We start from the raw sequence: 24063 nt of genomic DNA on the forward strand, positions 1-24063 counted from the left end.
TTTAAGGCACCTAGTTTCTGGTCCTTTGTTATGGCAGCCCTAGAAGTCTAATACAGCTTCCTATTCACATGTGCCTAGAACATACCATTAAAATCATAGAAATGGGATAGTATGGTATTTATTCTAAGAAGCACGTTTTACATTTTTGAAAAAGGGGTGGACGTTACAATTATAGTCTACATTTTAAATATAATTGTTGCAGGAATAGTCTTACCTCAAACCAGGTATAGCCTTATTTCCCCCCATATTTAAGTTAATTTTAATTTTCTTCCACTGAGATGACAGAAACTTAATCTTTATCAAGTTGCCCTCATTTGCCTATCTCCCAGGACTTACACCTACATTTCAAAATATGTGTGTAGTAAACACTTTCCGTGGAAGAGGGTAAGCTGCATTTCCTGGCAGCGTCTTGCCCTGCTGGGAACATTCATCCTCCCCTCTGGGCCTCAGTCCTTGATCTCTGTATGTCAGTGTTGAGATTCCCTTGTTCCTTTGCTCCTGGTCCTCCAGGCCCGTTGGCGTCATCTGCTGAGTTCAAGCTGTGCTGGGTATGGACTCCTCCGGGATGTTGTCTAAGGCCCTATTTCCTGTACTCTGTAAACACCTTCTTCCTTTCTTTCTGTGTTCAAGACCAATTAGAATAGTTCTTTTTATCTTTGCTCTCTGCTGACATCTTCATCCCATGCGGTTATGAGCACAGCTTGGCTGCTCTGAGTGCAAGGTAGGGCAGGAGAAGGTGAAGAGACATGGGCAGAAAATGACCGGTCCATTTTCAAAAATGCTGTACAGCCACATTTCTCTTCTGGAAAAATTATTACTAAAACTACCAAAAAATATATATATATATCCTACAAAAGTATCATTTTCTTTTCCAGGTGGCCCTGTCATGCTCCTGCCTACCCACCTCACCATGGTTTGTTTCTCCATCCTGAATTTCTGTGTTCCTCAAGGACAGTGACTCCCACAAGCCAAGGAGCATTTGGATGTATGAGTGATATATTCTCTGGCCTCTCCCTGGTTGTATAGGTAAGTCTGGCTGAAGTTACTGCCTTCTGCATCTGGAGGTTTCTGCTTGCTCCCCCAGCAAGTTCTCCATCTCTTTAGGACAGTCCAGTTGACTCCAGTTTGCTCAGCCACCCACATTGGCAACACTTCTCACCTGGGATAAACATCTCTGGGGCCTCACATAGCAGATACTAGCCACCCATTGCTTAAGGCAGTAGGCATTGTGGGCTGGGCCCCAGCATGAAACTATATGCTTAGCTTCCTCCCCCTGAGAGTCAAGGAGAAGTCTATGAGCTGCTGAGACTGGGGAAAAACAAGCTAAGGCAACATAGGTCTTTTTAGGTTCTGTGTGGCTCCACTCAGTGGACCCACTCTGGTTTCTTAGAACATCTAAGTTCCCTAGCTTCTGGATCAGTAGCCATGGGTTCTCTTTAGGGATGCAGTCTACCCTGTGATAATGCACATCTTTCCTCCAAGCAAGGAAGGCAAAAAAATGGGACAGGTGTGTTTAAGCTCTTAGAAATTCTGGACTTTAGAGTTCCCTTGTGGTGTAGTAGATTAAGGATTCAGTGTTGTCACTGAAGTGGCTCGGGTCTCTGCTGTGGCACAAGCTCCATCCCTGGCCCAGGAACTTTTGCATATTATGAATGCAGCCAAAAAAAAAAATTCTGGAACTGAGAAATGCCCTCCATAATTGACTGACCAATTGGATATGGGAAGTGGATGAGGAATCTCTCTTATCAGAGAAAAAATGGAACTTGGACTATTGGGGGTGATGGCTGTGGGTAAGAAAGAGTGCAGTAATTCCATCCTTGAGCCAGGTGGTAATACTCTCAATAAAGGATTATAGGCAATGAGTTAACTAGTTAATGGGTTAACTAATAGAAGAAATAAGGAAAATGTCCAAATAGATTTACCAGCCATGAAGCCCACAGTGTATTTGTAGCATCAGAATCCTGTTCTTTTAAAAACTGACCACTCAGAGATTGCTTTGTAATTACTCCATTTCTTTCCTTGGCAAGGTGGGTGTGGGGATCCCTTTTAAGAACCCAATACTTTCCTAAATGACATATTTCATTTTTACTAAGAGAATTAAGGAAAAGCATTCATGTGTTTAAGAAGCAGTCTCCCTTGAACAAGAGTTTAAGCAGCGGTCTCCCTTCCTGGGTGATGGGCATGGTATTAGCTACAGGAATCTAAGATGGCGAGCCAGGGGGATGTAGGGGGAAAGTGGGGTTTCTCATATGCTTGCTTGTATATATTCATTTCTGTAGATCCTATATCTGCTGAGTCTTAAAGGGTTGATTTGACTCTAAATGACAAAGAAATTACTGCAAACTCTAATACTAAGAAGTATTCTGGGCATGTCAGATTTGGCTCAGCACCAGGACAGAACTGTTTACCTTATGGGCCCTTGTCTGGTTAGAGCAAGTTCTGATCACCTGCTATGAGTGATCTTCCCACTCACTTAGGAGTGTGGGGCTTTGTTAATTTGGCTTGGGGCTTAACAGAAGGAGAGAATTCAGGGACTCATACTGCCAGTCAACAGGGCTTGGCTTCCTTGGCAGTACTGGCTGCATCACTGGTGAATTATTTGACCTTTTAGCAAGCATTGGCATGCTAATTTGGGATCTTATAACCAGGTATCAATATTTTAGCAATCTCTGTAAGAAGCTCTTTTCCTATATCAAGTGTTTGAGAGGGAAAATTCTCCTGAGATACTAAAACGATTTTAAAGGAGGGGGCAAAAACGTTATTGTTTACTGGGTAAGAAGCAACTCATCTAAAAGTTTGAATCTGGGGAGAAAAGTGCTAATTTTTTGAGTTCATGAGCCCTATTTGCACATTGGCAGTTCTTAATTTGTACCATTTGTGACTTGAAATCTAAGTCTAAACTTAGACACTTTGAATTACTCAGATAATGGATGTGACTGTGTCTCTGTAGGATGGCCATGGTATTTTGAGGTTAGTGTCAGATTATTTTGATCATTCGTGCTAGTACATTCATTCAGTATATTGTGATGTGCTCTTTCTCATCCACACTCATATTTCTCTGTGTCCTGAAGAACATTTATGTCCCCAGAAATTCTCATAGATATTTTTGTTGGGGGAAAAGAGCATCAGAGTCCTGTCTGTAGTCACTCTACATTTGAAAAACTCTGAGTTAAACACAAGTTAAACAGATCTCGTTGCAGAAAGTTTTCTCCACAGTCTCTAATATGCTATGTGTATGTTTTAAATCTCTACCTTCCCTCTCTCTATTTTTGGTAGAATATCTGTTAATATTATTCAGGATGCTTTTCCTACAAGAAATTTTGGGAAGCAAAATTCTAAGATTCAGTATGCAGTCGGTTTAATCATAACCAGAGGGTTTTAGCCTCTCACCAGATGGTTGTGAAAGTAAAGCCCTAGAACAACTGTTATCTCCTTTTTTGGAAGTCCTTAGGAGAGGCATCTCGTTGGTCTCAGAGAGGATTATATGCTCTTTTAAAGAAAGAGGAAAATAAACCTGAGGACCCCTGGAGGGCCCTGTGGGTCTCTAGTTTTTGAATCAGTCTTTTAGAACATTTTATCAATTCATATACCTTTTTCTGAAAAGGTTAGACCACATCTTAAAAAGTACCTTTTTTATCTACTCTTTTGTTATAATTTCCCCAGCCCATAGTGGGTTAAAACAGCAGTACACATCATCTCACAGTTTCCATGAATCAGCACTTGAGGAGTCGCTTAGCTGGACTGTTCTGGCTAAGAGTCTCTTAGAGAATTGCTGTCAGGATGTAGGCAGACACTGCAGTCATCTTAAGGCCTGACTGGACCTGAAGATCTGCTTCTGTTGTGGCGCACCTCCGTGTCACCTCAGTTCCTCACCAGGTGGGCCTCTCCTCAGGCTTCTTGGGTGTCCTCATGACGTGACAGCTGGCTTCACCTACTATGAGTGATCCGAGAGAGCAAGTGAGGAGGAAGCCAGTGTGCCTTTTAAGATCTAGTCTCTGAAGTTGTGTACTGTTACTTCCGCTTTATTCTGTTGAATGTGAGTCACGAAGTCTAACTTATACTCAAGGGGGGAGATTTAGCTTTAACCAATTTTAAAGGAGAGGATCAAAGAATTGTGGCATATTTAAAAAAAATATTTATTTTTTGCATTTCTTAATTGAAGTATTGTTTTTTAACTCAATGAATTTTATTGCATTTATAGTTGTACAACAGTCATCACAACCCAGTTTTATAGCATTTCCATCCTAAATCCCAGCCAATCCCCCCCACTCCCCAAGAAGTATTGTTGATTTACAATGTTCTGTTAATTACACTCTATAGCAAAGTGATTCAGTTATACATCTCTATACACTTTTTTAATATTCTTTTCCATTATGATTTATCATAGGACATTGAGTATAGTTCTCTATGCCATAGAGAAGAATCTGTTGTTTCTCCCCTCCATGTATAAGAGCTTATCTGCTAAGCCCAACCTCCAACTCCACCCCTCCCAAACCCCTCCCCCTTGGCAACCACAAGTTTGTTTCCAGTCTGATTCTGTTTCTGTTTCACAATTAAGTTCATTTGTATGGTATTTTAGGTTCAAATGTGACATATTTTAAAGTCATCACAGAAGGTTGAAATGATAAAGACACCAGAGAGGGGGCAAGATAGGGCAGTGCCTGAATTAATTACTTCAGTATCTGGGTGACATTCTCAGGGATCCGAATTCTTCCCACTTTCTGCCATGCTTGGTGCCTTGGCCTTGTGCTCCAGTTAGCTCCCTACATAGTTGCCAGATGACTGTCCAAGTACTGGCTACTGTGTCCAATCACAACAATATCATTAGGACAAAGGGATTGTGTCTTCTTTGTGACATGACTTCTAGGTAAGAACACCTTTCCCAAAAGCCCTCAGTGGCTTCCTTTCTTGACTCTCTTATCACACGCTCTAAACTAATCACAGAGAAGAAGGGTGGTTTGCCAGGAGTGACTTACATAAATGAGGATGTATTCCTGAGCTAGGGATCAGGATACTGGTCCTGAAGTGGACCTTGATATAAATTAGAGGTCACTTTACATGGACAAGAGGGAAATGGCCCTGGATTGGCAGTAAACAGGTAGCTAGCTTTGGCTCCTTGTTCTCCTTCCGTAATAGTCCTCCAGTCACCATGCTGTGTGAATAGGGCAACATCACCTCTCCGTGTCCACAAGTTTGTTTCTTTTCTGTAGATAGGTTCATTTGTGCATATATAGATTTCACACATAAGTGATATCATATGGTATTTGTCTTTCTCATTCTGACTCACTTCAGAAGTGAGGATCTTAGTGTGAGAATCTCTAGTTCCATCCATGTTGCTGCAAATGGCATTATTTTGTTCTTTTTTATGGCTAAGTATTATTCATTGCATGTATACCACATCTTCTTAATCCATTCATCTGTCATTGGACGTTTAGGCTGTTTTCATGTCTTGGCTATTGTGAATAGTGCTGCAATGAACATGGGATACAAGTATCTTTTTAAATCAAAGTTTTGTCTGGATATATGCCCAGTAGTGGGATTACTGAATCATATGCTAGTTCTATATTTAGTTTTCATAGGCACCTCCATACTGTTTTCCATAGTGGTTGTACCAATTTACATTCCTACCCACACCACTCTCCAGTATTTGTTATTTTGTAGACTTATTAATGGTAACCATTCTGACCAGTGTGAGGTGGTGCCTCATTATAGTTTTGATTTGCACTTATCTAATAATTAGTGATGTTGAGCATTTTTTCATGTGCCTGTTGACCATCCATATGTCTTCTTTGGAGAAATGTCTATTTAGGCCTCCCTCCATTTTTCAATTGGATTGTTTGTTTTTTTTTTTTTTTTGCTATTGAGTTGTATGAGTTGTTTGTATATTTTGGAGATTAAGCCCTTGTCGGTTGCATTGTTTGCAACTGTTTTCTCCCAGTCCATAGGTTGTCTTTTTTTTTTTTTTTTTATGGTTTCCTTTGGTGTGCAAAAGCTTGTAAGTTGGAGTAGGTCCCATTGGTTTATTTTGGTTTTATATCTGTTGCCTTGGGTGACTGACCTAAGAAAACATTTGCACTGTTGGTGTTAAAGAATGTTTTGCCTATGTTCTGTTCTAGGAGTTTTATGGTGTCTTCTTTTAAGTTTAAGTCTTTAAGCCATTTCGAGTTTATTTTTGTGCATGGTGTGAGGGTGTATTCTGTTTTCGTTGATATACATGCAGCTGTCCAGTTTTCCCAGCACAACTTGCTGAAGAGACTTTTATGCATTTTATATTCTTGCCTCCTTTGTCGAAGATTACTTAACCATAGGTGTCTGGGTTTATTTCTGGGTTCTCTATTCTGTTCCTTTGGTCTGTATGTTTGTTTTGGTACTAGTATCACACTGTCCTGATTACTGTAGCTTTGTGATATTGTCTGAAGTCTGGGGGAGTAGGCCTCCTGCTTTTTTTTTTTTTTTTTTCCTCAAGATTGCTTTGGCAATTCTGGGTATTTTATGGTTCCATATAAATTTTTGGATTGTTTGTTCTAGGTCTGTGAAAAATGTCATGGGTAATTTGATAGGGATTGCGTTAAATCTGTCAATTGCTTTGGGTAGTATGGCCATTTTAACAATATTAATTCTTCCAATCCAGAAGCATGGAATGTATTTCAGTTTCTTTGAATACTCTTTAATTTCCTTGATTAATGTTTTATAGGTATCAGTATATAAGTCTTTCACCTCCTTGGTCAGGTTTATTCCTAGGTATTTAATTTTGGGGTGTGTGATTTTAAAAGGTATTTTTATATTCCTTTTCTGATATTCTATTGTTAGTATACAGAAATGCAACTGATTTCTGCATGTTAATCTTGTATTCTGCTACTTTGTTGAATTCGTTGATCAGTTTGAATAGTTTTATGTGGAGCCCTTAGGATTTTCTATATACAGTATCATGTCATCTGCATATAGTGACAACTTTACCTCTTCTCCTCCAATTTGTATACCTTTTATTTCTTTCGTTTGTCTCATTGCTCTAGCTAGGACTTCCAATACTGTGTTGAATAAAAGTGGTGAGAGTGACATGGAGAACAGACTTGTGGTTGCCAAGGGAAAGGAGGAGGGAATGGGATGGACTGGGTGTTTGAGATTAGTAGATGCAAACTATTGCATTTGGAGTAGATAAGCAGTGAGGTCCTACTGTATAGGAGAGATAACTATATCCAATCACTTGTGCTGGAACATGACGGAAGATAATGTGAGAGAAAGAATGTTTATATATGTATGGCTGAGTCACTCTACATACAGCAGAAATGACAGAACATTGTAAATCAACTATAATTTTTTAAAAAATTTAGAAAATAAAGGCTTATAGTTTAGACAGAAGGTCAAGTCTAGGCAGTCCCTAAGTAGGTTTTGATACAAAACTCATTCCAATTAAAAAGTTTAAAAAACTTAGAAAATATAATCTCAAAATTTGTCTTTAATAATATTTGTATTGGTGGAAGAGAGCAATTGGAGATTAAACTAAAATCACCATGTCAAAGGAATTATACTATATGGGGGTGGGGTAAAGGGGACAGTGTTTCTTCTCATTTGGCGTTAGTAACAGAATAAAATTTATCATTTGTCCTTAAGGGAGTCTAATAACCTAAGGGAAGTTCTGAGCTGTGTGTCGAATGGTCTAATGTTGAGCTGGTTGTCTTACATTTTGTTTCCTTGTTTCACTCCATCCCTCCCTTCCGGTGCTCTGGCTCAATCAGAGCATAAGGCAGGCCACTGAGGGCCATAGGCCATGATGCTCTTGCTCTCTGCTCCTAGACTTGAAGAGCTATTTAGGGCAATTTCAGCATCACTCTCCAAAGTGCATTTCCACAGCAGTTTGCCATGTTTCTGTGCTCTGTTTTAGTCCTTTCATGGAGTTTTTACAATTGCTGGACAATTGCCTGAAGACAAATACAGGGGAACAAAAGAAAGAAGGAAAAGCAGAAATAATCTGCTCCTCTTGGAAGAAAAGCTTAGTCCAAAGGAATCTGGTTAGGTGCTTTGCATTTAATAGATTTTTTCTCTCTCCCTCTCTCTGCCCCCACTTCCCTCTTTTCTCCCTCCCTACTCCTTCCTTCCTTCCTTTTTTCTTTCTTTCTTTCTGCCACTTACTTAGCTTTGGTTCTTTCTGAGGGCTTCTATTTCCACATCATTAAGGGGGAAAGTGAAGGCCTGGGAGTGGAAAACTCCGTTTGGCACACAGGAATTGCCATAACAAATTGAGTAACAGGAGTTCCAAGACACATAATTAATTCCTCAAAGATTTTCCCTGACCTGAAAATGTGTAAAGATTTGTGTGTAGATTTCTCATTTTCTACTGAATGCTGTCAGTTATACACATGTTAAAGCAAGGAAGATTTCTGTTTAGATTCAGTTTGACAGTGATTGGGGAATCTAGCTTAAAAGTGTCTAAATATTTGTGGCCAACTCAGACTTCTTAGATGTGGTGACAAAAGTCCCTTGCTGGAGACCAGACCTCTGCGGAGGTGGTCACTGGTATTGGCTCCAGAGGCTCCGAGGCTGCCTTCAGAGTTGTATGGAGGACTAAGGACTTTGACTACCTAATCCATTTGCTCCCCCCTATAAAATGCTTTGGCAAAATTCCTTAGTATCTCACTGTTTGCTTCTCTTTGATTTATAAATTTTTCTAAGTAGCATAGCATATCATTTCATGATTAAATGCAATATTTTGTCAAGATTAATTTGGAACCAAAAGCAAACACTAAAAACACTAAGCACTAAAAAATCTCACTGGAGTGTGTGTTCCAGTCTTTTGTTTTTTGTTTTTTTGTTTTTTTGAAAAACAGCAGACAGGGAGTTCCCGTCGTGGCTCACCATGAGGTTGCGGGTTCAATCCCTGGCCTTGCCCAGTGGGTTAATGATCCGGCGTTGCTGTGAGCTGTGGTGTAGGTCGCAGACGTGGCTTGGATCCCAAGTTGCTGTGGCTGTGGCATAGCTCCGATTTAACCCCTAGCCTGGGAACCTCCATATGCCATGGGAGCGGCCTTAGAAATGATAAAAAGACAAAAACAAACAAACAAACAAACAAAGCCAGCAGACCAACAAAACCTATTCTAGAGCAATATCAAATGCAAAATTCTTTATGTCATTCTATGCATATTTTCCATTTTATATAGATACTGTAACTAAAGTTTGAGCCAATCAGGGCCAGTGTGGTAGAGTGGGTCACCTTCTTCTCCCCGCCATCTCCACAACAAAAGGAAAAGGGACATTCAGCAAATGGTGCTAATATTTTAGATTATACGTTTATTTATGTCTTTGCTAGCAGCTTAACTTCTGGAACACACACTCCAGTTTAGATTTTTTAGTGAATACATAAGCTGGGATCATTTTAAGGAATAAACTTCCATTCTTTAACTTCTAAATGTGTCCTTTTCTGAACTGGCCACCTAAGAACAAGCTTATGGGCTACAAGTTTTCTCTCCCTGTCTCCTCTTCTACAGTTACCTCCTTCTCACTTCACCCACCCTAAATGGACCATGATGCCTTGCTCAGAACTTAAACATCAAGATGCCAAAGGTACAGTTTGAGACTTTGCAGCTCATAAGGGCACATTGTGTGAGGAACATGAAAATAAGCTTCTAGTGGTAAAACTTTAAAGGAGAAACATATTATTTACTTCAGGCCCCAAACTCAAGACAAGGCTCCAAGCCTTCTCTATCTCTCTTAGAATGGAATTCAAAATTGGATGATTAACCCAGCAACACAGATTAACACATGCATTTCAGTTTAAATATAAATTCAGACATTTTCTTTCTGACAAAAATTGTCTGTTTGCCCAATTGATTTGGAAACGAGGATTTTATTTGCCGTGTTTCTTTTAACAGCAGAGAATTTCTATAAGTTAAAAAAGCTAACTCTGAAGCTTGAAGATTTTGAGGAATATATTTAAAGCATATATATTATGTGACAGAAATCACAACATTTTTGACTATTTAAATCATGATAACATTTTAGATGTTAACCTAAAAATCTGTGGGATGTAAATAGTTGGCAAAATTCTTTAAGGGGATATATGTGTGAAAGTATTTGAAGACTCCTGCCCTAGAATGTCATATTGGTCTGAAAAAACAAGAGTCATCCATTACAAAATTGTCGAGTGAGGAAGCCTCTGGCATCCATGCCCCCTCCTCTCTCCACTCTACCTTTCCCCTGATGTTTTCCTCACAGATTTCTGGCATCTTGGCTTCTATAGTTCAGAGCTCCCAAAGCTCCAGACCTTTTCATAACTCCTGCTCTCCATCCCATGCTGGGCTTCATTCCTTCAGAGCCCTGACCTCCAAGAGTAGGGATATAATCATTCAATTCATCTTTTAACTTTTCTACTATGTTAGTAGCCATTCTGTGATTGCCCATCATGTGTGTTGGAAATTACTCCATATTTTGAGTCTTGATTTGAGGCTGAGCCCATCTTCCATGTTAAGATCTGAAAGTTTCAGACACTCCCTTTCCTAACTCTCCGTAGTAATAGGTATCACTTCTAACTACTTGACGAGTAGTAACTCATCTAATCCTCAGTAACAGCTCTCATAATATATAAGCCAACTATAACCATCTTAAATCTACTAATCTATGTGAAGTAGGTACCAGTATTATCAAATTGCTACAGCTGAGGAAACTGGAGAACACAGAAAAAAACTAACTTGCTCACAGTCACACAGCAGTAATTGGAAGAGCTAAACTTTGAACCCAAGGAATCTGATGCCAGATTCTAAGCTCTAAGTCACCATGCAAGGGGCACATGGCCCAAGGTCAGTCAGGCGCAATCACAGCAGACTCTTATTCAAGAGCTGGTGTCTCAGAGAAGCAGTGATAGGAAATTTCATCTAAGACTGGGAAAGGCCACTGTGGCCACCACATGGCCTGTCCCAGGGCACTATGGCAGTGATGGCCAGTGATAATGATTGAGGTCAGGGCTGGCTTGGGGTGCTGGCCATGTACAATGTAGGTTGGAGTGCCAGTAGGGACAGCTGTGGACCATTGCTGGGGAGTGATCATGATTGTAGCTCAGGCCATGCAACTTTCTCTGTGCTTCTCTCTCTTTCCTGGTAGTCCTGGGAAAGCTACTGTGTATCTATAACTATAGCTATAGTTATAGCTATACCTATATATCTATATCATATCTATATATATATATAGCTATCATCTATGTAGTCTATATAACTATAAAACTCTTTACTGTAAGTATATACTATGTAAAGCATATAAAGCTCCTATGTATCATATCAGCCAGAATAGTCTCCTACTGCTTGCAACTAAGGACCCTGCTGGTGAGCTTTTAAAGGTAAACATGAGTACTTATTTGTGTTTCTGTCTTTTTTGGCTCTCATCAAAAAGTCCTGCATGGAGCAAGCACTCAAAACACATTTGTTACATGAATAATGAGTTGATGCACAATAAGGTGTTAGTGGATGATAATGACTTATAGGGGCAGTGCTTCTGGTAATATTAGCCTTTAGATGCAGGCCTTTAATGTCCCAAGGCACTAGTTGTAACCCATTAATGGACCCTGAAATCAATTTCCTTGCTTCTGCTAGTGTTTTAAAAAATGAAATAGACTCAGCCATAACAAAACAATGGAAAACAGAGTGCATTAGTGGTAGGAAGAAGTATTACTTCACGGAATGTTTTGATTATTTTCACATGTTTTGTTCGTATGTGCATATGCGGGTATATATCAGGTTGTGATATCAATATAGGCCAAAAATTTTTGAAACCCGTGCCCATAGGATAGATGTGACTCTTGGTCAATGTCACATCTCCTGGCAGAAAAGAAGAGGGAAAGATTGGGAGATATTGGGAGATAGGGTTCTGAATTGTCTCAGTAATGGCCTGGATCATAAAACATAAGACAGGCCCAAGAAACATGTGAATATTCACTCATACTCTTTAAGGTGCACAGAGGAGGCCTCTCACTGACTTCCCCTTCACACAAATACTTCTTTAAAGTAAGATATATTATTTCTCATTCATATATTCTAGAAAACAAGGTAGCTATACCTATGTGAAAGGCTAATAAAGCCAATAAATTGTTCTAAATGTTCTATTCTCATGTACATTTTCTGTATTATATAATGACTAGTGTATTTTCACATGTAAAACATTTATAGTAATATGCCAATGTATCCATATTTTATAAACCTAACTTTTTTCTACTCCCCTCCAGTTTAATTCGCTTGTATACCTTATAGCCTAAGCAGGTTGTATGTGTGCGTATGTCTGTGTGGGCATCTCTGATGAAAGGGCACACTTAGGTGACCAGTCTTATACTTCTGACCTGAGTGTCCTTGGATATGGTTGCTTGAAGTTGGGAAAGGGTGTCTGCAGTGGGGGGATTGGGGAAGATGCTGAGACACACACACACGCATATGATACCAAACATGTGAGCATGATGGAGGTACAGTGAGGACCCAAATGCTCTTGAGCTCCAGTCCCCAAGACAGTGCTGTGTTATGTGTCTGTGTCTGTGATTGCCTCTTGCAGCGTTACCTAAGCCCCTCCGGCCATTTTTTATTTGGTCTGCTGTCTTAGGTCAGCTTCTCTGGAAGCTGACTCTGAGATGAGGACTCATAGGCGAGTAATTGACTAAGGAAGTACTCCCAAGAGAAGCTGAAAAGAAGTGGAGAAAGAACTCTAAGAGAAGAGGAGAGTAATTTGTGATTTCAGACAGTCCCTGGAAGTTAGCTTCAGCCTGAGAGCCCTCTTGACCTGGGACTGAAAAGCTGAACTTTCATTGCCCTGCACCATCAGTCACTGGCTCAGGACTCAGAGGGACACAAACTTCCAGGCATGTCCAGCTCCCCGAGTGTGCAGCTCAGTAGCTGGAGGAGTTCTTGCAAGAACAATACTTGGTGAAGCCACAGAAGGCAGTAGACAGCAAAGCAAGCACAAAGGCACACAGAAATGGCCAAAGGAGCCGAGGGCCCTGGGCTGGAGTAATAGCATTTGCTTGCCCTGGTTTGAGTGGCCATCTGTGTCTACAATTCAAAGGACTTTTATTCATGCAAGGACTTAGTTCAAGAGAATAATCAAAAAGAAGAGTAAGATTTTTCCAAAAATGAAAAGACCACACTCCCTGAGAGCAACTTTGGGGTACATTCCTAAGTTCTCTATCAGAGAAAGTTACATATTTAGACTTCTTAAGCTTCTCTGACCACCTAAGATAGAAGTGTGCTGCCTTAAAGATGTATTCTGTAAGCAGAGAGAGGCCAATAACTCCTTTTTGCAGTAAGTGCTTCAGCTAAAGATATACCAGCCCCTATGTTTAGAGTTCTTTAAGGTGATCCTTGGCTCTGAAGTGGGAATATGGCCCTTAGCCCAGAGCCTACTTTTTCATTTGACTGTCATTTACATTTAAATTTTTTTCTATCAATGGACTCAAATCTAAAAGTACTAGTAACCATCAAATAATCTTACTTTCTGATGCTTTGGATGGTTACATCCTTTTATCTACTAATTTGAGCAGGGCATGCTTTTAATTTTTAAAGTAAATCTGTGGGTTGAATTGGATTTACAGTGCCCTTATTCATCAGTAGGTAACTTTAAGTATTGATGTTATTTCAGTATGGAATCTCTTCTACTTCTTTTATCCTGCCCTACCCTGTTGTCTTTTGTAGTAATGGCACCACCCCTGTCATGAGACCCAGAGATGGGAAAAAGAATAGAGCTAGGGAATTTCCCCTTTTGTGAAGTAGGAAACCTTGTTTTCAGCACCCATCCCTTCTTTCCCACTCTATTCTCTTAGTTCCTTCTTGTGGCTTCTGGTTCTCTGCCTCTCCTGATCATTTAGTGTCCTTGTCTTTTCCATGCAAGGCATTGAACTGTAGACTTACTCCCCTCTTAATTTGAGAAGATACTTATTTGAATTTTCTTTTCTTTAATTTTCTTTTAACTGCACAACATGGTGACCCAGTTACAGATACATGTATACATTCTTTTTTCTCACATTATCATGCTCCATCATAAGTGGCTAGACATAGTTCCCAGTGCTACAAAGCAGGACCTCATTGCTAATCCATTCCAAAGGCAATAGTCTGTATCTATTAACCCCAAGCTCTCAATGCATCCCTCTCCCTCCCCATCCCCCTTGGCAACCACAAGTCTATTCTCCAAGTCCACGATTTTCTTTTCTGTGGAAAGGTTCATTTGTGCCATATATTAGATTCCAGATATAAGTGATATCATACGGTATTTGTCTTTCTCTTTCTGACTTATTTCATTCAGTATGAGAGTCTCCAGTTGCACCCAGGTTGCTGCAAATGGCATTATTTCATTCTTGTTTATGGCTGAGTAGTATTCCATTGTGTATATATGAACCACATCTTCCTAATCCAATCATCTGTCGATGGACACTTGGGTTGTTTCCATGTCTTGGCCATTGTGAATAGTGCTGTGATGAACATGCGGGTGCATGTGTCTTTTTTAAGGAAAGTTTTGTTCAGATAAATGATCATCTCAATAGATGAAGAAAAAGCATTTGAAAAAGTCCAACATCCATTCATGATCAAAACTCTTATCAAAGTGGGTATAGAGGGAACATACCTTAACATAATCAAAACCATTTATGGCAAGCCATACAGCAAATATAATACTCAATGGAAAAAAGCTGAAAGCCTTCCCACTAAAATCTGGAACAAGACAAGGATGCCCACTCTCAACAATGTTTTTCAACATAGTACTGGAAGTCCTAGCCACAGCAGTCAGACAAACAAAAGAAATAAAAGGCATCCATATAGGAAGAGAAGAGGTAAAACTGTCACTGTATGCAGATGACATCATACTACATATAGAAAACCGTAAGGACTCAACCCAGAAACTACTTGAACTGATCAACACATTCAGCCAAGTAGCAGGATATAAGATTAACATTCAGAAATCAGTCACATTTCTGTATACTAACAATGAAATATTAGAAAAGGAATACAAAAATACAATACCTTTTAAAATTGCACCCCCCCCTAAATCAAATACCTGGGAATACACCTGACCGAGGAGGTAAAGGACTTACATGCTGAGAACTATAAAACATTAATCAAGGAAATTCAAGAAGATGTCAAGAAATGGAAAGATATTCCATGCTCCTGGGTTGGAAAAATTAATATTGTAAAAATGGTCACATTACCCAAAGCAATCCACAGATTCAATGCAATCCCTATCAAATTGCCCGTGACATTTTTCACAGACCTAGAACAAACAATCCAAACATTTATATGGAACCACAAAAGACCCAGAATTGCCAAAGCCATTCTGAGGAACAAAAACCAAGCAGGAGGCATCTCTCTCCCAGACTTCAGGCACTATTACAAAGCCAGTCATCAAGACAGTGTGGTACTGGTCCCAAAACAGACATACAGACCAATGGAACAGAATAGAGGACCCAGAACTAAACCCAGACACCTATGGTCCATTAATCTTTGACAAGGAGGCAAGAACATAAAATGGGAAAAAGAGAGTCTTTTCAGCAAGTATTGCTGGGAAACCTGGACAGCTGCCTGTAAATCAATGAAATTAGAACACACCCTCACACCATGCATGAAAATAAACTCAAAATGGCTGAAAGACTTAAATATGAGACAACACACCATCAAACTCCTGGAAGAGAACAGAGGCAAAACTTTCTCTGACATCAACTTACGAATAAACATTTGTAAGGTCAGTCTCCCAAAACAACAGAAATAAAAGCAAAAATAAACCAATGGGACCTAATCAAACTGACAAGCTTTGGAACAGCAAAGGAAATCAAAAAGAAAACAAAAAGAAAAATTACAGAATGGGAGAAAATAGTTTCAAATGATGCAACGGACAGGGCTTAATCTCTAGGATATACAGGCAGCTTATACAACTCAACAGCAAAAAAGCCAGTCACCCAATGGAAAAATGGTAAAAAGACCTGAATAGACATTTTTCCAAGGAAGATGTACAGATGGCCAACAAGCACATGAAGAAATGCTCAACATCCCTTGTTTTAGAGAAATGCAAATCAAAACTACCATGAGATAGCAGCTCACACCAGTCAGAATGGCAGTCATTAATAAGTCCACAAATAACAAATGCTGGAGGAGTTGTGGAGAAAAGGGAACCCTCCTGCCCTGTTGGTGGGCATGTAAGCTGGTAGAACACTATGGAGAACGGTACCTTAGAAAACTATACACAGAACTCCCATATGACCCAGCAGTTCCACTCTTGGGCATATTTGAATCTTCTTAAATTTCCTTTCTCTCCCATCAAAATTAAGTTATCCCAAGTTCTACTTCTACAAGGTTGTTCTTTCTGCTAGGAGATACCTTGATGCTCTCTTATCAGCTAGTCTGTGGTAATAGATTAAAAACAACATGCTAGTTCTCCATCTCCTGGAAACACCTGCCAATTTTAAGAGGAATATTTTCATAAGACTCCCTCAGTAAAGAAGCAGTGTGATATAGTAGAAAGAGGGAAGTCCAGGATTTGGAGTTAGATGGACATTGGATCAAATCTCTCTTCCTCTTATTCCCTAAGAGGTCATCCTTAGTTATTTAAACTCTCTGAACCTACCTAACCGGACTTTTCACAACCATAAAAAGGGGATACTAACATTTACTCTCCATATTTTGGAGGCTATTTAATTTAAAATTATAAAGAATACCCAGGTTAGTGTCTAATATATTGTAGGTATCTTATAAATTATAGCTAATATAATTACAGAATTTTATTAAATTATTAATAAAATTAATAATTTTACAGAAGGAAAAAATACAAGTTTTACCTCTTAAATTAGATTCTCCTTCACCTGTGTATTAACTTATTTATGTAGTTACTACATGCAAAAGGCTAGGTCGGGTACTCTGAAAGATATAAGACATGTGGTACCTAGTCCCATCTTGGCTTGTAATTGAGTATAGTAAAATAAAGTCTTTAGGTATCTTGGCTAGTGGAAAGGCAGAAAAAAGAATATGTCAATCCTCTCTGCAGTCTGCCCAGGAATATTCAAAGTCAAAGATGAGAGACAAATCTATATCCTTCAGGAAATTTGAGAAAGAGATCAATTTCAGGGATATAAAAAGAATGGAGTATGAGCCAAGCTGTAATGGTAAGTAGGGTCAGTATATAGATACAGTAATACGCAATAAACCAGTAGTTGAAGGCATCGAGAGAATAGGGGAAAGAGCATGACTCTGAGTGGTTGGAATGAGGAGGTTCAACAAGTAAATCCATGTTCACTTGAAATTTGGCTGAGCAGACCCTAGCCATTTTGCCAGGGTGGATTCAGTCACTTATGGGACCATACCAGCCTGGATGAAGGTGTTGGAGAGAACAGCTTGATGAACAAAGAGTGGAAGGAAAAGATGGGAGTGTTACCATAGCAACTTGTAGCAATTCATAAGGCTGGGAAGAAAATTAAAGTGACCCAGAAAAGTGTAAGGACTGCCCTAGTTTAAATATTGGATTTAAATTTGCAATCTCAAAGAAGCTTAGTGTGCTAGATTTACATCTTTACAAGATAGATACTTCAATGCTTGTCACCCAAACCCTAGAGGCAGAAAGACAGAAGATAACATTTTGTCCTTGCCACTTATCAGCTCTATACCTTTGGACAAATCATTTAGCCTCTCACAACTTAGTTATGTCATGTGTAAAGTGGGTTGAAGACTAGAATTTGCTTGTGAGATGGTTTTAGATACTGAATGAAAGGCTTGTCTTGACACATAGTAAGTAGGCAATGAGTATAGGTTGTTTTTTGTGCACATGTGTGCCTAGAGGTCTCCTCAATCTTATGCAGCCTGACCTGTCATATGCTTGTGCCTATTTTTATGCCTTTAGCTGATCATAAAAAATAACTCTTAGACAACTATAACTAAAGCCAAAAAGAAGTCCAGTTGAGCCTGAAGAATGGTAGTACACTTGTGAGCCATTTAATCTCTTTGGCATCCAATTTTCTCTCTTATTTGCAAATTATTTATGGGATCTGTTCTTTTGGGAAGAAGTCCAAACACATCTCCATCTCCCTCAGGCTCCTGGACTACCACTACAGGGCCCAGAAGGATTTCTGCCACATAGTAGGTGTTGAGTCAGGGTTTGTCCAGATGGATGGCATTAGAAATGTGGATAACACCAGTTCAGATATTTGGTATTTGCTGGGTTGAACTAGCAAACAGATCATCTTTCCAGGAAAATGCATCACTAAAAAATACAAGTTAAGGGAGTTCCTGCTGTGGTGGGTTAAGGATCTAGCATTATCTCTGCAGTGGCATGGACTTAATCCCCAGCCTGGCACAGTGGGTTAAAGATCCGGCGTTGCTGTAGCTATGGCATAGGTTGTGGCTGTGGTTCTGACTGGATCCCTGGCCCGGGAGCTTCTATATGCCATGGGTGCAGCTAAAGAAAATGCAACATAAGGAAATTAAGTCCCTTGTACTTCAGTTTACTCATAGAAACTTACGGAGCAGTGACTGCGTGGCAGACACTGCTCTGCACACTAGAGATACTCGGAGCAGTGGTTCAGGGATGACATCTAGAGTATCTAACAACCAGTCTCACTTAAGTGCTAATCAGAACTGAAACCAGTGGTGGGAAAGCTGCATCCTGGAGGTGCTCTTCTCTGCCACGTGTTGCCCCCCTGCCAGGTGATGCCTCTTTGAAGCATCTAGGACCAAGAAGGGACGGGATGGTGGGAGACCATTTGGGGAATGCACAGCAGTAGCTGTATATGGACTTGTTAGAAATGATAATTTGATATTTGCAAGCCTGTGCTTTAGAAAGCTGGGCATATGATTGTATTCTGGCAGTGGACATGATAGTCAAAGTTCCTTCCTCCTGGGGCTTTCTTTTTTTGGGACTTACTCCAACAACATCAGAAGGCTTTTCTCCTGGGAGAACTTACATTTTTTATACTCACAGAGGCTGAGTTACTCAGCTTCCCAGCCTGGGGCCTTGATAGTGCCAAACAGCATCCTGCCTAGACCCACACTTGGCAAGAATTCTTTTTTAATTTTTTTATTAAGTTGTAGATTAGACTCTTGGCCTAGCTTTATTTACTCTTCTTCTTCTTTTGTTGTATGAGGGACTTTTTTTTATTACTTAATGATTTTTATTACATTTATAGTTGTGCAGTGATCATCACAACCCAATTTTTTTTTTGTCTTTTTTTTTTTTTTTTTTTGCCTTTTCTAGGGCTGCACCTACAGCATATGGAGGTTCCCAGGCTAGGGGTCCAATCAGAGCGGTTGCCAGTGGCCTACGCCACAGCGGCAGCAATGCGGGATCCGAGCCATGTCTGCAACCTACACCACAGCCCACAGCAATGCCGGATCTCTAACCACTGAGCAAGGCCAGGGATTGAACCCACAACCTCTTGGTTCCTAGTCGCATTCATTAACCACTGAGTCACGATGGGAACTCCATACAACCCAATTTTATAGCATTCCCATCCCAAACGCCTAGCACATCCTCCCAGCCCCCAACTTGTCTCATGTGGAAACCATAAGTTTTTCAAAGTCTGTGAGTCAGTATCTGTTCTACAAGGAAGTTCATTGTGTTCTTTTTTTAGATTCCACATGTGAGTGATAGCATTTGATGTTAGTGCCTCGATATCTGACTGACTTCACTTAGCATGATAATTTCTAGGTCCATCCGTGTTGCTGCAAATGCCATTATTTCTTTCCTTTTAATGGCTGAGTAATATTCCATTGTGTGTATGTACCACTTCTTTATTCACTCCTCTGTCAATGGACATTTAGGTTGTTTTCATGTCTTGGCTATTGTATATAGTGCTGCAGTGAACACTGGAGTACATGTGTCTTTTCGAGTCATGGTTTTCTCTGGATAGATGCCCAGGAGTGGGACTGCTGGATCAAATGGTAATTCTACTTTTAGTTTTCTGAGGAATCTCCATACTGTTTTCCACAGTGGTTGCACCAGTTTGCATTCCCACCAACAGTGTAATAGGGTTCCTTTTTCTCCACACCCTCTCCAGCACTTATTGTTTGTAGACTTTTTGATGATGGCCATTCTGGCCAGTGTAAGGTGGTACCTCATAGGGGTTTTGATTTGTATTTATCTAATAATGAGTGATGTTGAACATCTTTTCATATGATTTGTGGCATCTATATGGCTTCTTTGGAGAATTGTATTTAGCTCATCCTCCCATTTTTTGGTGGTTTTTTTTTTTTTTTTTTTGGTATTGAGCTGTAGAAGGTGTTTATAAATTTTGGAGATTAATCCCTTGACAGTCACTTCATTTGCAAAGATTTTTCTCCCATTCTGTGGGTTGTCTTTTTGTTTTGTTTAGGATTTCCTTTGCTGTGCAGAAACTTTTAAGTTTAATTAAGTCCCATTTGTTTATTTTTGTTTTTATTGTCATTACTCTAGGAGGTGGATCTGAGAAGATATTGCTGTGGTTTCTGTCAGAGAGTGTTTGGCCTATGTTTTCCTCTAAGAGTTTTGTAGCATCTGGTCTTATATTTACGTCTTTGATCCATTTTGAGTTTATTTGTGTATGGTGTAGGAAGTGTTCATATTCTTTTACATGCAGCTGTCCACTTTTCTCAGCACCATTTATTGAAGGGTCTGTCTTTTCTCCATTTTATATTCTTATCTCCTTTATCATAGATTAGTTTACTATAGGTGCATGAGTTTAATTCTGGGCTTTCTATCCTATTCCACTGATCTATATATCTGTCTTTGTGCCAGTACCATAGCGTTATAGTATAGTCTGAAGTCCAGGAGCCTGATTCCTCCAGCTCCATTTTTCTTTTTCAGGATGGCTTTGGCTATTCTGGATCTTTTGTGCTTCCAAACAAACTATAAAAGATTTTGTTCGAGTTCTGTGAAAAATGTCCTTGGTAATTTGATAGGGATTGCATTGAATCTGTAGATTGCCTTGGGTAGAATAGTCATTTTGATAATATTGACTCTTCCAGTCCAAGAGCATGGTATGTCTTTTCATCTATTTGTAACATCTTTGATGTCTTTCATCAGCTTCTTATAGTTTTCAGAGTACAGGTCTTCTGTCTTTTTGGGTAGGTTTATTCCTATGTATATTATTCTTTTTGATGAGATGGTAAATGGGATTGTTTGCCTAATTTCTCTTTCTGATCTTTCATTGTTAGTATATAGAAATGCAGTCGATTTCTATGTATTAATTTTGTATCCTGCAACGTTGCTCAATTCATCAATGAGCTCTAACAGTTTTCTGGTAGTGTCTTTGGGATTTTTCTAGGTATAGTATCATGTCATCTGCAAATAGTGATAGTTTTACCTCTTCCTTTCCAATTTGGATTCCTTTTATTTCTTTTACTTCTCTGATTGCCATGGCTGGGACTTCCAAAACTATGTTGTGACGAGAGCAGACATCCTTGTCTTGTTCCTGATCTCAGCAGGAATTCTTTCAGCTTTTACCATTGAAGATGATGTTAGCTGTGGGTTTGTCATATATGGCCTTTATTATGTTGAGGTAGGTTCCTCTATGCCCACTATCTGAAGGGTTTTTATTAAAAAATGGGTGTCGAATTTTTTCAAAGACTTTTTCTGCATCTATTGAGAGGATCATATGGCTTTTATTCTTCAGTTTGTTAATGTTGTGTATCACACTAATTGATTTGCAGATGTTGAAGAATTCTTGCATCCCTGGGATAAATCCCACTTGATTATGATGTACAATCCTTTTGATATATTGTTGGATTTGGTTTGCTAGTATTTTGTTGAGAATTTTTACATCTATGTTCATCAGTGAAATTGGCCTGTAATTTTCTTTTTTATGGTATCTTCATCTGGTTTTTGTATCAGGGTGATGGTGGCTTCATAGAATGAGTTTGGGAGTGTTCCTTCCTCTGCAATTTTCTGGAATAGTTTCATAAGCATAGGAGTTAGCTCTTCTCTAAATGTTTGATAGAATTTGCTTGTGAAGCCATCTGGTCCTAGACTTTTGTTTGTTGGAAGTTTTTTAATCACAGTTTCAATTTCAGTACTTGTGATTGTTCCATTCATCTTTTATATTTTGTCCTGGTTTAGTCTTGGAAGATTGTACTTTTCTAAGAACTTGCCTATTTCTTCTAGGTTGTCCGTTTTATTGGCATATAGTTGCTATAGTAGTCTCTTATGATCCTTTGTATTTCTGTGATGTCCATTGTTACTTCTTTTTCATTTCTAAATTTATTGAGTCCTCTCTCTTTTTTTCTTGATAAGTCTGGCTAAGGGTTTATCAGTTTTGTTGATCTTTCAAACAACCAGCTTTTCATTTCTTTGATCTTTTCTGTGGTTTTCTTCCTTTCTATTTCATTGATTTCAGCTCTGACCTTTATGATTGCTTTCCTTCTGCTAACTTTAGGTCTTGTCTGTTCTCTCTCGAGCTGCTTTAGATGTAAAGTTAGGTTGTTTATTTGAGCTTTTTCTTGTTTCCTGAGGTGGGCTTGTATTGCTATAAATTTCCCTCTTAGAACTGCTTTTGCTGCATCCTGTAGATTTTGGAGTGTTTTATCTTTGTTGTCATTTGCTTCTAGGTATTCTTTAATTTCCTCTTTGATTTCTTCAGTGATCCATTGGTTGTTTAGAAGCATGGTATGTAGTCTCCAGGTGTTTGTGTTTTTTGCAGTTTTTTCCTTGTCATTGATTTCCAGTCATATAGCATTGTAGTCTGAAAATATGCTTGATATGATTTCAATTTTCTCAATGTTACTGAGGCTTGATTTGTGGCCCAACATGTGATCAATCCTAGAGAATGTTCCATGTGCACTTGAGAAGAATGTGTATTCTGCTGCTTGTGGATGGAATGTCCTATAAATATCTATTAAGTCCATCTGGTCTAATGCTTCATTTAGGGCCTGTGTTTCCTTGTTGACTTTCTGTCTGGATGATCTGTCCATTGCTGTAAGTGGGGTGTTGCAGTCCCCCGCTATTATCATATAATCATCAATTTCTCCTTTTAAGGTTGTTAGCAATTGCCTTATATATTGAGGTGACCCCATGTTGGGTGCATATATACTTAGAATTGTTGTATCTTATTTTTGGATTGATCCTTTCATCATTATGTAATATTCCTTGACTCCTATAATATTCTTCATTTTAAAGTCTATTTTGTCTGATATGAGTATTGCTACTACAACTTTCTTTTGATTCCTGTTTGTGTGGAATATTTTGTTCCATCCTCTTGCTTTCAATTTGTATGTGTCCCTAGAAGTGAAGAGGGTCTCTTGAAGACAGTTTATATATGGGTCTTGTTTTTGTATCCATTCAGCCAGTCTGAGTCTTTTAGTCCATTTACATTTCAGGTAATTCTTGATATGTATATTCTTATTCCCAATTTATTAACTGTTTTGGATTTGTTTTTGTTGGTCTTTTTTCTTCGGTTCTTCTCTTGTTCTCTCCTCTTGTGGTTTGATGACTATCTTTAGTGATGTATTTGAGTTGATTTTTCTTTCTTGTATGTGTGTGTGTATCAGTTGTAGATTTTTGGTTTGCAGTTACCCTGAAGTTTTGATATAGGAGTTTATACATATACAAGATTGATTTACGTTGTTGGTCTCTTAATTGCAAGTGCATCTCCAGTGTCCTGCATTTGTACCCATCTCTTCTTGTGATTTCTGATTTTGGTGACATAATTGTTTGTGGATGATTTTGTGTCTTTACTGTATATATACCTTTACTGGTGAGCCTTGTCATTTGCAGTATTTTTGTTTCTGGTTGCAGCCTTCTCTTTTTTGTCTAGAGAAGTTCCTTTAGTATTTGTTGTAAAGCTGGTTTAGTGTTGCTGAATTATCTTATTTAGCTTTTACTTATCTGTAAAGCTTTTGATTTCTCCTTCAAATCTGAATGAGAGCCTTGCAGGATAAAGTAATCTTGATTGGAAGATTTTTCCTTTCATCACGTTAAGTATATCATGCTACTGCCTTCTGGCCTGCAGGGTTTCTGCTGAAAAATCTGCCAATAACCTTATTGGTGTTCACTTATATGTTATTTGTTTCTTTTCCCTAGTTGCTTATATGTTACTTGTTTCTTTTCCCTATTTGCTTTCAATATATTCTTTTTGTCTTTAATTTTGGTTAGTTTGATTAA

The 24063-nt window shown here is 39.0% G+C and overlaps 1 protein-coding gene across 1 annotated transcript in view; it reads left to right on the forward strand.

Annotated features, from left to right (window-relative positions):
* Window positions 1–24063, forward strand: part of NREP (neuronal regeneration related protein) — a 361955-nt gene that overhangs the window by 191338 nt on the left and 146554 nt on the right. Inside the window, exon 3 of the mRNA XM_021084633.1 lies at window positions 876–1026. The gene's annotated coding sequence lies outside the window, so the exon portion shown is untranslated. The remainder of the gene's footprint in view (window positions 1–875; window positions 1027–24063) is intronic.

Source organism: Sus scrofa, chromosome 2 (assembly GCF_000003025.6).
Source record: "Sus scrofa isolate TJ Tabasco breed Duroc chromosome 2, Sscrofa11.1, whole genome shotgun sequence".
Lineage (NCBI taxonomy): Eukaryota > Metazoa > Chordata > Mammalia > Artiodactyla > Suidae > Sus > Sus scrofa.